The following is an 11,805-nucleotide window of genomic DNA, read 5'->3' as shown; positions in this document are numbered from 1 at the left end:
CTGTGTATCAAAAGCTTGTCTGTTCTTTCCCAAATAGCTTCAGGCCTTCAGAAACCATAAAACCAGGACTAAAATACCTCACTACAGCAGTGATTAGGACCATCTGCTCTTGGATTTCTATTTATTTTGCAAGCCTCAAAAGATGGGTTTAGCAACACTGAGCTATGCAAGTTCAGTCTCATTTCTCAGCCTACCCAGAATTCAGCCATTTCCAGGGCACAAAGGGTTGTTTGGGTCACCCTGTGAGACCCCCTCTAAGCGGACCAGAGACTTTCAGTTGCTATGTCTGGCAGTGAGCAAAGGAACTTGTGTTCACCAGAAACAGGTAACTCAGCCAGCAACCACTGCCACTGCAGAGGGCAGGAGGCAGCCATGCACCCCGGTGATCCTGGCACAGCTATACCAGAGAAAGCAGCTCTTGTGCTGGGGAATGAAGTGGAGAGAAAGCACTATTCTTTGCTTAAAAATGATTCTGTGTCCAAATTCTGTGTCCACCTTGATTCTGTGTCCAAATTCCACCCACTGGAACATGTTTTACCTGTACCTGCCAGAAACTGAGAGCCCCACTCTTCTTTTCAAGTAGATACCTGAAAGAGTGTAAAACGCGGCTATCCGAGTAGAGGTGTGAGGATGTTTGAACCTCCCAATAAAGCCTTTAAGACACAAAGGCTGCCAGTGAACCCACCATTCTGCTCCCCACAACCAGCTTTCACCTCAAGTGTTTAAACCATAGCTGTATCCTGGCACCAGGATTAGTCTTTCACCTAAAACCCAATCCAACATACTTTTCAACTGGTGAAATGAACTGGGAATCCCCAGGATTTCCCAACCCTCTCGCAGGACTGTGCAAGGACACCCTTGCAGTGGGACTCTACAAGTACCAAACAGTTCTATTATGTTCCCAGCTTGATGATGTTGGAGAACACAGGCCTGACGGCTGACTAGCCTGCTCAGCAGAATGACTCCAGTGGTCACTACCAGGCGTGGTACAGGACAGGTAAGGCAGCAACAGAACTATCTGAAAAAAGAACAAATAAGCAATAATTGGCTACTAGGTTAAAAACAGTAAGGGAAATGAATTTGCATGTTTCTGTTTAATAAAAGCTTCTCCTTCCCCAGGAATCCCTTAAATATTTATGCAGCAAAGGAAACTTGGACAACTTGAATTTTTTCAAACCAGCTCTTGCTGTGAACAACCTCTATATAAATCCTTTATAGAGAGACCACCACTTCCACTACAGTTGATCAGACCAGCACGACAGCCAAGCTGGAAATTCACATCAACCCCATCTCTCTGTGTAAGCCCATCAGAAGAGCAGGACATCTCTAAGCCTGTGAGTGAGGGCCAAACCCTGCACAGAACTGGAAGCTGTATTTTACAATGAAAGGCGAGTTTCCTACTGAAGCCAAAGGGCATTAACAGGTCCAGCACGGTGCCTTGGAGCAGGCTAACACCATGTGTGTCTGGAATCCTGGCTATATCACTCAACTTCGGAGAGCTGTGTTGAGCTGTCAATCCGAGAGCTATTTCTCCACATTGAAAGGTATCTCAGATGAGGCAAAATCAGTTATCTCTGGCCTATCTACAGAACTCTGGCAGAACTAGATCATACAGAAGGGCAACAGTCAGTTAAAAATCAGTTGCCCTTGTCTCTGACGTTACGTGCTGCAAGATGCGTTTTTCGTGGTTATTTTCATAATATTTTTCTTGCTGGTCCTTGTTACTATGTGCATTTACTGGCACAGAGAAGAATTCCTCCTCTAAGAAGGACACGAGCTCATGCCTAAAGCTCTGGTATTGGCCAGCTGAACCCCACAGGCTGCCCTGATGTGCAGAAGTGATCCATGCATCCCTGCAGAGCTTGAAACAGCAGGGACTGCTAAAGGCCAGAATACCCCCAACCATGCCTCACCCAGCAGCTAACTGGGGACTTTGCCAGGGCTGCCCAAACCCCTTCAGAGTGGGCCAAAAGAACCACTTTTTCCAATTCCCTTCTATTCTCTGTGATTTCAAATACCTGTACATGTTGTTGCCACTGGAGGGCATCACGTGAAGCCCTTTCACAAGGCTGCACCAGGTCTCTTACACCAACCATCTAAGGCTGAAGACAGAGTTTTCAAACTGGTTACCATAATCCTTAGGCACGTCCAGTCCAGTGTCCCTCCTCACCCAGTGCTGGAGCCGGGAACAAAGGGACCCATGGGCCTATGAGCAAAAACACACGAGACAACTTCAAAAGCAAAAATACAAGAGAAAACACAACAGTCCTGAAACATAGTTTGGTGTGTTTGATTCAAACCAAAGACTCCCACCATTTTCTACAGAAACATATGACTTTTAACTTGATCCCTCTCACTGCTATTAAAACTTTGTAGGTAGATGAAGTAGGCCCTGACTTTATCTCACAGGCAGGCCTTGTTCTTCCACCATTTAATTTAGGAGGATAGTATCAGTGGAGTCAATATAATGCCACTGGCTCCACTTTCTTAGTCCTCCAGATGAATCCCCATAAAAAACTCTGGGAAAGTCTCAGGAGTTGACTGCACCCTCCTAAAGGAGACTGCAGAGCCTAACCATTCAGCCAGGAGGGCAATTCCCTGTTCCTGTCCTCAAACTCTGCTGAATCTTTTTAACTGCCCACCTCTGTTTCCCGACAGGAACTGACATTACTCACTAGCAGTGCACAGCAAATCTGCCAGGGACCATACAAAGGTGAGGCCCTGCTTCCTGTTCAGCTCAGCACCTGGACTCCACTGCACAGTCCTGGGCCAGCCCAACACACAATGCTGCCTTTTTGTTGAATTTTCTCTTCATTGAGTTTATGCTGCTGTGCTCAGTTGCCACTGGGACTCAGCTGTCCAGGCCAGCTTACTTTTAAGCTTTACTTGCTCTGATACAAGCAATATTGAGACCCGAACTGCGTGTAAAATGGCTGCAAGGGGCTACACGCTCTGCCAAAAGGGTGCGCATCCCACAGCTGGCTCTGACTAAAAGTGGGTTTCTGCAGAGGGAAACCTGCGGCTTAAACAGCCCCAGAAAGGCAGAGGCAGCCAAAAGCAGGGTCTCCGTCTACATCACGAAACCAAAACCAGGGGCAGGATGGCCCACGCTGCCCCAGCTACTGCCCTGGCCATGTGCGGGCGGGCGGGCGGGCAGCGCTTACCTGCGTCCCGGGCACAGCGCCGCGGGCGGGGGCGGCCCTTCACCGGCCCCGGCCCGGCGGGGGCTTCCACGCGGGATGCACATCAAGGCGGCCGGTCCTGTGAAGGGACACACGGGTTACGGGGACAGCCGCGGGCAGGAGGCCGAGAGCGGGCAGGCCGGGCCTCGGCGGCGCCACCGCAGAGGGACCCGCTCGGGCTGCACGGAGACGGGGCCCCCGCTCCCCGGTGCGGCCCGCGCTCCCTGCGCCGCGGGGCCTTTCCGTGCCCGAGCTCCGCCGGCCGCCCTCGAGCACCCGAACCCGCCGCGGGCAGGCAGAGGAGCCGCTGCGCCGGAGCAGGGCCGGATTCCCCTCCCCGCCAGGAGCTCCCGCCGCCTCACCTCGCGCCGCCGCCATTTCCGCGCAGGGGCCGCCCCGCGCCTCTCCCGCCGGCGGGGCGGGGGCTCGGGCCGCGGGCGGGGCCGGCGCTGGCCCCGCTGGGACAATCGCGCTCTGACACCGGGTGGGCGCTGCTATTCATCCTTCTGTCGGGCTGCGCCGGGAGTCCTCGCGTTTTACCCGGGTTGGGAGCTCTGTGCCGGCCCTGCTGCCGCCTGGCCCGGCGAGAACTGACTGGCCGAGCCGAGCCCACCACGCTCGGCGCCCACCTGGGCCCTACCTGCTCCGTGGAGCGGCTCCTCCGGCGATGAGGAGGAGCAACTCACTTGTTGCTTCCAGCCAGCCCTGTCCCAAATGCCACCATCCTGCACAGCACCTGCCGAGATTGAACCTCTCCATTCCTTCCCATAACATGTTCTCGATCCTGCAGGTTGAAGCCCTGCTGATGGGCAAGCGCTTTCCTTCCCCCTGGGCCCTACTTCAGGCACAGCCCTGGCATGGCTGAGGAAGCACCAGCCCTCGGCAGCTGCTGGGTCTCCATCAGCAGGGCTAGGGGCAGGACAAAGCTCCTGAGGTTTCTCATTGCTAGGATAAGTGTTCCACAGCTCCCAAACCCACCTGTGTGGGCACCTTCCATCCAGGCTGGGCTGGGCCAAAATACCTCTCTTTGGAGGTATTTTGCAGTCAGTTGGATACATTCAAGTTCTCTCAATATCTAACCAAAATTCCTTATGTTCCATCTACGGTGTTGCAAAATGCATTGTCAGGTGATGCCTGGAGTCACGCCAGCACCTCCTGCCCTGTGCTCCTGTACTCACCTGAAAGCTGCAGCCGGGCTGCTGGAGTAAACCTTGTTACTTTGCCTGTGCGGTCAGTCAGATATATTTCATGGTCTGCATAATAAAATGCTTGATGAAATAAACATTGAATAGACTCGGCTCATCTGAGTCCGCAAAGCTTTCTTGTAGCAAGAGTCACTAGCAGCCCTGCTTGCTTTCCCTCCTTTGGTGTGGCTTTTCCTGCTTTCAGGATAGCACCTGGTGCTTTTAACATAGGTCTGGGCTTTGGGAGAGCCTGAGCATCCTCAGATAAATCGCTCTGTGTCTTACAGGTTGGCCCATGAACAGCCAGCCCAGCCCAAAGCCATATGTGCCTGTTCAGCCCTTTCAGTCGCAGTGCATGGTGAGGAGTACTCAGCTGGTCATGAACCTGCAGCTCACTCTCTCCTCTGGGCCAGCTACACTCCTGGGTTTCACTGCACTCCTAATTCCTCAGGGCCTCCCAGGACAGCTGATGGCAGGAAAAACAGCCATGGGAGGGAAAGCTGGGGAGGGGATGGTTGCTAAGGCTCAGTGCAGAGGCAGCCATTGGAGGCTGCTGGGCTTCTTCCATAATTTTTTATTCTTGCAAAAGGCAAAGAAGTAGCCAGAGATAAAGAGCAATAGCTGTAAACCATCTCTCCAGTGTCCATACTCTGGAGGTAACAAAGCTCTGCTTGGCCTCAGCAAAAGAAAAGCAAATTGTTCATCAGACTCCTCTTCCAAGCAAAGTAAACACTTTGCCTCCTGCCCTTGCAATGGCTTATCAAAGAGCAGTATCTCTTCAAAGCATCTTTCAAACCTGGGCTAACTACTGTGTGTGCTGTTATTAACTGGAGGCAATTTGGGAAGGGGAGGTAGGGGGCTTGGATTACTCTGACAAGAAGAAAAAGTCATAATATCGACCTGTGACGCCATGGCATACAGACAAAAGCCTAGCTGTCATTTTTGCCTGCAGAGCCTCACCAGGACTTCACTGGCCTGACTTCAGAGAAGCTCAAGCCTGATCTATGAACTGTGTTTATCTCCCTCAGGTCCCACAGAGCGTGACCTTTCCTCCTCTCCAACACCCCACAAAGGCAGGGAGAAAAACTCACAAATTGCTTCTCATACATGGAAGCATGTAGTCTACAGTGATGATTTATTAAGCCTAAAATTTCTGAGCATGCCCAAAGAGATGACTCGTATTGACATACAGGAAAGGACACTTAAGGAGTTCGACTGTCCTCACAGCCTATGAGGCAATAAAAGAAACCTTTGTTTCTGGTGGAGAATTTCAAATTCATTGTTACAACCTGTTCTCTTGTTTTGAGTTCCTCTGTCCGCGCACTAACCCAAGAGCTAAAAAAGTTAAATAAATCAAAAGTTCAAAGAACAGACAGACAAAAATAAAAATACCGTGGTGTTTCATGTACAGACTATAACAATGTGACCATGTATTTGCAACCACTCTTAGGACAGACTTCCTTCAGAAAGCAAAAATCTAAGAGGTGGATCCATGGGTAAAAAATAAAAAAGTAGCACCCAAGAGGCAGATTATGAACAGAACTAAGAAGTAAGTATAAGTTCACCAAAATCAATGCATTGCGAAGGACTTCTACTTGTAAGTCCCAAGGGGAGGGAAAAAACTCTCCAAACCCTCTTTTTTCAGACCACCTTCTAGAAACACTACTGACTCTTGTTACAACAAAAGCAACACAAATACCACTTTGCTAATACATACTGAGCCAGATTTAAACATGTCACTGATATTTATTTAACAAATATTGTTAGGTATGTACTCTGCTGTGGTTCAAAGAACACTTGTTTATTTAAAACAGCTTATTTTAAAACAAGGCTTTTTGTTTTCTTTTTTGTTTTGTTTTTTTTTGTTTTGTTTTGGTTTTGTTTGTTTGTTTGTTTTTGTTGTTGTTTTTGGTTTTTTTGTTCCTGGCATGATAGAGCAGCAGCAGCTAAAACTTTCTGTTTTCTGACCTTGGTTTGTAAGAGATCTATCATAACAGGAACAGTACATTGGCACTGAGTCTGCCAACACAGCTTTTCAGGGGCTGGGAGATGCTGATCGCTTTTAGGGCTAGGTTGTAAGACGAGGAGCATTTCACTCTGCTCTCACCATGTCCTGAAAACTGTCTATTCATGCAATTGAAGTCTTTCTCCCTCATCCTCAAAAGCCATGTCTGATGTTGTGCTTGCCTTTCCCAGCCCAGTCTCAGTGGGATGGTTGGGCATCTTGCCTGTTCTTTAGCACTCCCATTCACGCTGTATCGCTGCACTCCGTCTTACTTACCGTCAGCAGTGTCTGAAAGAGCCGGCACCACCCACCAGGGGACAGGCGAAGGGACACTCGCTGATGGCATCCGGCACTACCGCGAGTCCCACCCGGGTCAGGACACAGTAGGGACAGAGGATGGAGCTCTGACCAGTATCTCTGAAAAGCATCAGTGATAAACCCTTATGAAAGCACCTGTTTTCTCCATTTCTCTTCCCACTTTTTGACAGTCAGATGTTTCCACCCAGAGCCCTCTGCGGCAGGCTGGCAGCCCCCAGGACTACGCCAGGGTTTGCCATGGGGTGGACGCCAACAAGCCAGTTTGCTTCCCTGCAGCTTCTTTCACCCACCTATAAAGGGCTCTATGGAGCTGCTTGTAAAGCTCTTTGGGGATCTGTAAAGGAATAATTTCATTTTCTGTAAAGAAAAATATTACAAACAAAGTAACATATTTTTTTTAGGCAAAAAGGGACAGTTCTTGCTGGAGGCGCAAAGCAATATTCCTCACACATTTCACACTGCAAATACCAAGGGAATCTCATTAAACATATTCCATTTCATCTTTAGGCTAAAGACAGAGCCATACCTCCTTCCCAGGAACTGGGGAGCTACAATATCACCAGGATGACATCATTCTTGGTTATAAAACATGCTGCATGCTGAACTTGGCACTCAGCATGCTCAGGTTAAGCTAAGAGCTAATGTAATGAACTGTACGGAAGGATTTACATCAAATACCACTTTGGAATATTAAATATAGACAGGAGCAACTTCTCACTTGAATAATTACACACTGGCTAAATTTATTCTTTCATTTCAAAGCCAGGCAATCACCTTTCCCACTTCCTCTCTAAAATTATGTGCATTGGTGTGCTATTTCACTACCTCAAGAGAGACATGTGATAAAAGGATGAAGTAACTTCTGTTAATTACCATGGGCTGAACTAAGATCAGTTTTAGCTCTAGCAATGACTGTTGCCACTCGAGGGGGGGAGCAAGCAAACCGAGAAAAGAAAGATTCAAATTTCAACGTGTCCACAGCTGCTTGTGTTTTCTAACATAGTCTCAAAGGCAGAGGTGCCTGCAAACACTCCTGAACTTCACTTTGTATGTGGGAGTACAGCACAAAAGACCTTGCACACATATCCCCACTGCCCCAGTAACAATGCAGTGCTCACAAGCTGTTTCAGCTAACTATGTATTCTCCTTCTGCTTGTGGATACCAGTCTAAGGCTTTCAGCCATTTTTCCAGGCTCACTTTAACTTGAATCAGAAAAAAATATATTTTCTTGTGGTAACGGTTGCTGTAAGCAGCAAGAGTCATTTTGAAAGGCAGAGTTTAGTTCCAGTGTTATGGCTGTGTGTTTGAGGGAGATGTTCAGCCAGTGGAAGTTAAGGGAAAGACTCCTAGCAAATGGGAACAGAACCAATACAGAAGCTGAGAAGCTGAGAAGGGAAAAAGTGGAACATCAGAAGACCAGAAGATTGTTTCCTGGCCTAACACTTACTGTTAAACCACAGGCAGGGCTTGAAGGTCCAGGACTTCAAAGGTGTTTAGAAGCCTCAAAGCCATTTTTCTTAGTGATTCTGGCCCCTCTGGCCTTTCCTAACTCAGTTGCCTTTCTTGTTAAAGAGGATGCTAGTGCTTGGCTTTGCAGGGGTTGAAAAGCTGAGTCCACTGAGGTTTGAGTGGGAAGTGTGGGAGGAGATTCTTAAAGATGTTAAAGAAGGGGGGAAAAGGAAAACATGAGACACTTTTGCCTAGTAACATTCAGAGCAGGCACAGAGAGAAAGCATTTGGTGGAGTTAAACCACAGAAGTCCTTTGCCCACAGAGCCATAGCTCCAGCACAACAAAAAATCACCGAAGCACCTGGATGTCCCCTTTGTTCTGAACAAGCAGTACAGGGACAAGGCAGCAATTTAAAAGCTCATTTTCTGCATCCAAACATCATGTCAGAATGAAATGCACTCCATCCTGCTATCATTTAACGAGCACCCCTGGGACCACTGTACCTTGGAGGCATGATGTCACACACCAGCAGAGAGATTATTTGTTTTGAAGCTTGTGAATAGCTCTGAGACTTCATTTCAAAGCACTCACAGAGTCATGACTCAAACCCTTCTGGCCTCACAGAAAGGCACAACTGACTACAGTCTCCCTGTGCTGTTTCTGAGCATCCTGTAAGGGATTATTAGAAAGCTATTATCCTTTCTTCTCTTTTATGTAGGAATGGCTTTGCCGTTGCTTCAATTTTTTCACGTTCAAGACACATTTTCCTAAGTGTCTTAGCAATGATGTCTCTGCTGAGACAAGCAGAGACACTCACTGCGAAAAGCACTGCAACAACAACAAAAAGGCATTAATTCAATTTCAAGTGATTTTTAATTTATATATAGCCATTGGGAATATTGCAATATGAAAGCCATCTCCAGACCTGTGACAAGGGAGCTGTGCACACCACCTGTCTGGTTTCTCCTTTTGTCAGAATAAGCAATTATTACTCAGAATTTTTTACAAGGGAACAAGGTATTAGTCTAGGGCAATTTGCTGAGAAGCCAACATTTTTGTTAGCAGATCATAATAGTTCATGCCCACCTGGAAGCAATTACAGTGATACCCAGGTTTAGCAGCAGTATTACTTGATAGAAAATTTTAGCATGCAGCATGGAAAATAGAACCAGTCATTCCAAATGGGTCATTTAATGCTGAATTGCTGAACCTTATTCAGTTTTAAAACAAAAAGCTTTAAGATTAAAACCCCGAAGATGCATAAAGAACCTCTCCATCATGTCTACATGGGAATTTACTCTTGCATTAGCCTTAAAACAGGAACAAATGGAAAGTGCATAAGACTGCCAATCTGACTGAAATTAGAAACAGTTTCAATCACACTCAGTTCACCTTCCATGGTGAAGGACCATCAGTAAACCCATGGTTTTCTCCAGCAACGCTCCATCACTGAGTGACAGTTCAAAAAGCATGAGAAGAGATACTAAACTGGAAAGGGTTCAGAGCACAAGGTATGTGATGTTGCTATGTAATCTTGGAGGATAAAGGAAGGGGATCTGGAATGGCTGAAGAATTTGCAGTGGCATACAGAGACATCTGAGTACTGGAGTGATAAATATCATGTTAGAGGTATTAGTGCTCCACAGCAAGGCCTGGAGTCACCCCCACAGAGTGGACATATCCTCACACTGCACAGAAGGCTTCAGAGGTGTAGCTTGTAGAGAGAAGCTCAGTGGGAAGAGATCTTAGGTGAGGATCAGGCATTGTGGTGCCAGACTTTAATTATAATCTCTCCTTGGCAAATTTAGATGGACAGGAGAATGAACAGAGCTGCAGTCAATGCCTGCAAATCAGTGTTTTATGTTAAGTGAAATTATTGTACACCAATATGGACATAAATCTGGCTGATACAGAAGGTTGATTAGCACAGCTCTACACTCCAAGTAATAGCAATAAAGATGCAGTGTGAGTTTCAGGGAATTAATCATATCTTTTCAATGATGATGCATCAGGCCTTTTTATAGCAGATTAAATTAACTGCTTTTACCATTCATTAATATAACTCAGATATTAACTATGCTTATGAAGAAATATTTTTTTCTGGCCAATTCTGTTTAATATCTTTACTGATGATCCAGACAAGAGGAACGAGTGTGTCCTCAGTCAGTTCACAGATGACACTAAGTTGGGTGGGAGTGTCAATCTGCTGGAGGGTAGAAAGGCTCTGCAGTGGGATCTGGGCAGGCTGGATTGATGGGGCAAGGCCAGTTGTATAAGATTTAACAAGGCAAAGTGCCAGGTGGTTCCTGCATTTGGGTCACAACAACCCCCTGCAGCGCTCCAGGCTGGGGGAAGAGTGGCTGGAAGGTGGCCTGGTGGAAAAGGACCTGGGGGTGCTGGTTGACAGTGGCTGAACATGAGCCAGCATGTGCCCAGGTGGCCAAGAAGGCCAGTGACATCCTGGCCTGTTTCAGGAATAGTGTGGCCAGCAGGACCAGGGCAGTGATCATCCCCCTGTACTTGGCACTGGTGAGGCTCAGGGGAGACCTTATCACTCTCTACAACTCCCTGAAAGGAGGTTGTAGCCATACAGAGATTGGTCTCTTCTCCCAAAAAACAAGTGATAGGATAAGAGGAAATGGGCTCAAGTTGCACCAGGGGAAGTTTAGATTGGATATTAGGAAAAGTTTCTTCATGGAAAGGTTTGTCAAACATTGAAAGAGGCTGCCCAGGGAAGTGGTCAGGAGTCAGGATTAATAGCTGGACTCTATAATCTTACAGGTCTTTTCCAGCCTAAATGATTCTATGATTTTATGATTTTTATCTGCAGTCTCTGGGCCCACATGCTGTTACCCTTCCTCTCCCATCCTCATTGCAGCAGACAAGCGGAGGAGATGGTGTGATGCAGTTTCCCTCTAACAGAGATGGTGGAGCTTTTCCTTGAACTAGGCACAGGAGCCTGCAAGGAACAGAAGAGATTAATACCAGGTAGCAAATTAAAGCTGATTACAATAGGTGCATGTATAAGGAAACACAATGTCGTATTGCCAGGAAAATATGAATTCTGTATAGGAAGGGAGAGCGCATAAGCAGGGTAAGGGCAGCACTGGCAGAAAGGCTTGACACTAACATGAACAAATGGTGGTGGCCCATCAGCCTCACTGGCTTGAAAGGAAGGAGAAACAGAGAAGCTGGTAACACCTGGAGAGGTCACCTCTTCCTTACTTACCTGCTTTAAGGCTCTACTGCTGCAGTCCCTGGACTGCTCCATCATCCACCTCTCCCCTGCTTGTGCTTCTTCAGGAATGGTTCGAAATGTCTCTAAAGTCGATTGCCTCTGCAGTGTCAACAGTCAGCAATTCTTTCAGTGCCTCTGGAGTTCCTTTCTTCAGTGGAACACAGTGTGACACTACTTGTAGCTGTGAAGAGACTGGTCCAAGGGCACACGAGGGTTTGATTGGCTTGCCAAGGGCAGGCCACAAACACAGGGGCTTGCCAGCCATAAACCACCTTTCATCACCCTTGTGCCAGTCCAACTCCCTCAACTCTTCCCTTCCCCAGACAACAAGTATCTTAGTTATTTTTAAAAGAATTTCATCTGTTTGTTATTCTGCAAACTACAAAGTAAATATACATTTCAAATGAAATGGGTAGGACTTGACAC

General features: G+C 47.3%; 1 non-coding gene across 1 annotated transcript; it reads right to left on the bottom strand.

Moving 5' to 3' along the window:
* Window positions 1–2,368: 2,368 nt before the first annotated feature.
* Window positions 2,369–2,499, bottom strand: LOC135421154 (small Cajal body-specific RNA 15). The gene has a single exon (XR_010433878.1). It is a non-coding gene; the product is annotated as a small Cajal body-specific RNA 15 (non-coding RNA).
* Between the last annotated feature and the right edge of the window lie 9,306 nt (window positions 2,500–11,805).

This window comes from Pseudopipra pipra, chromosome 12, assembly GCF_036250125.1.
Source record: "Pseudopipra pipra isolate bDixPip1 chromosome 12, bDixPip1.hap1, whole genome shotgun sequence".
Classification (NCBI taxonomy): Eukaryota; Metazoa; Chordata; class Aves; order Passeriformes; family Pipridae; genus Pseudopipra; species Pseudopipra pipra.
Note: the sequence above shows the minus strand (reverse complement) of the source record. Positions and strands in the feature narration are given on the sequence as shown.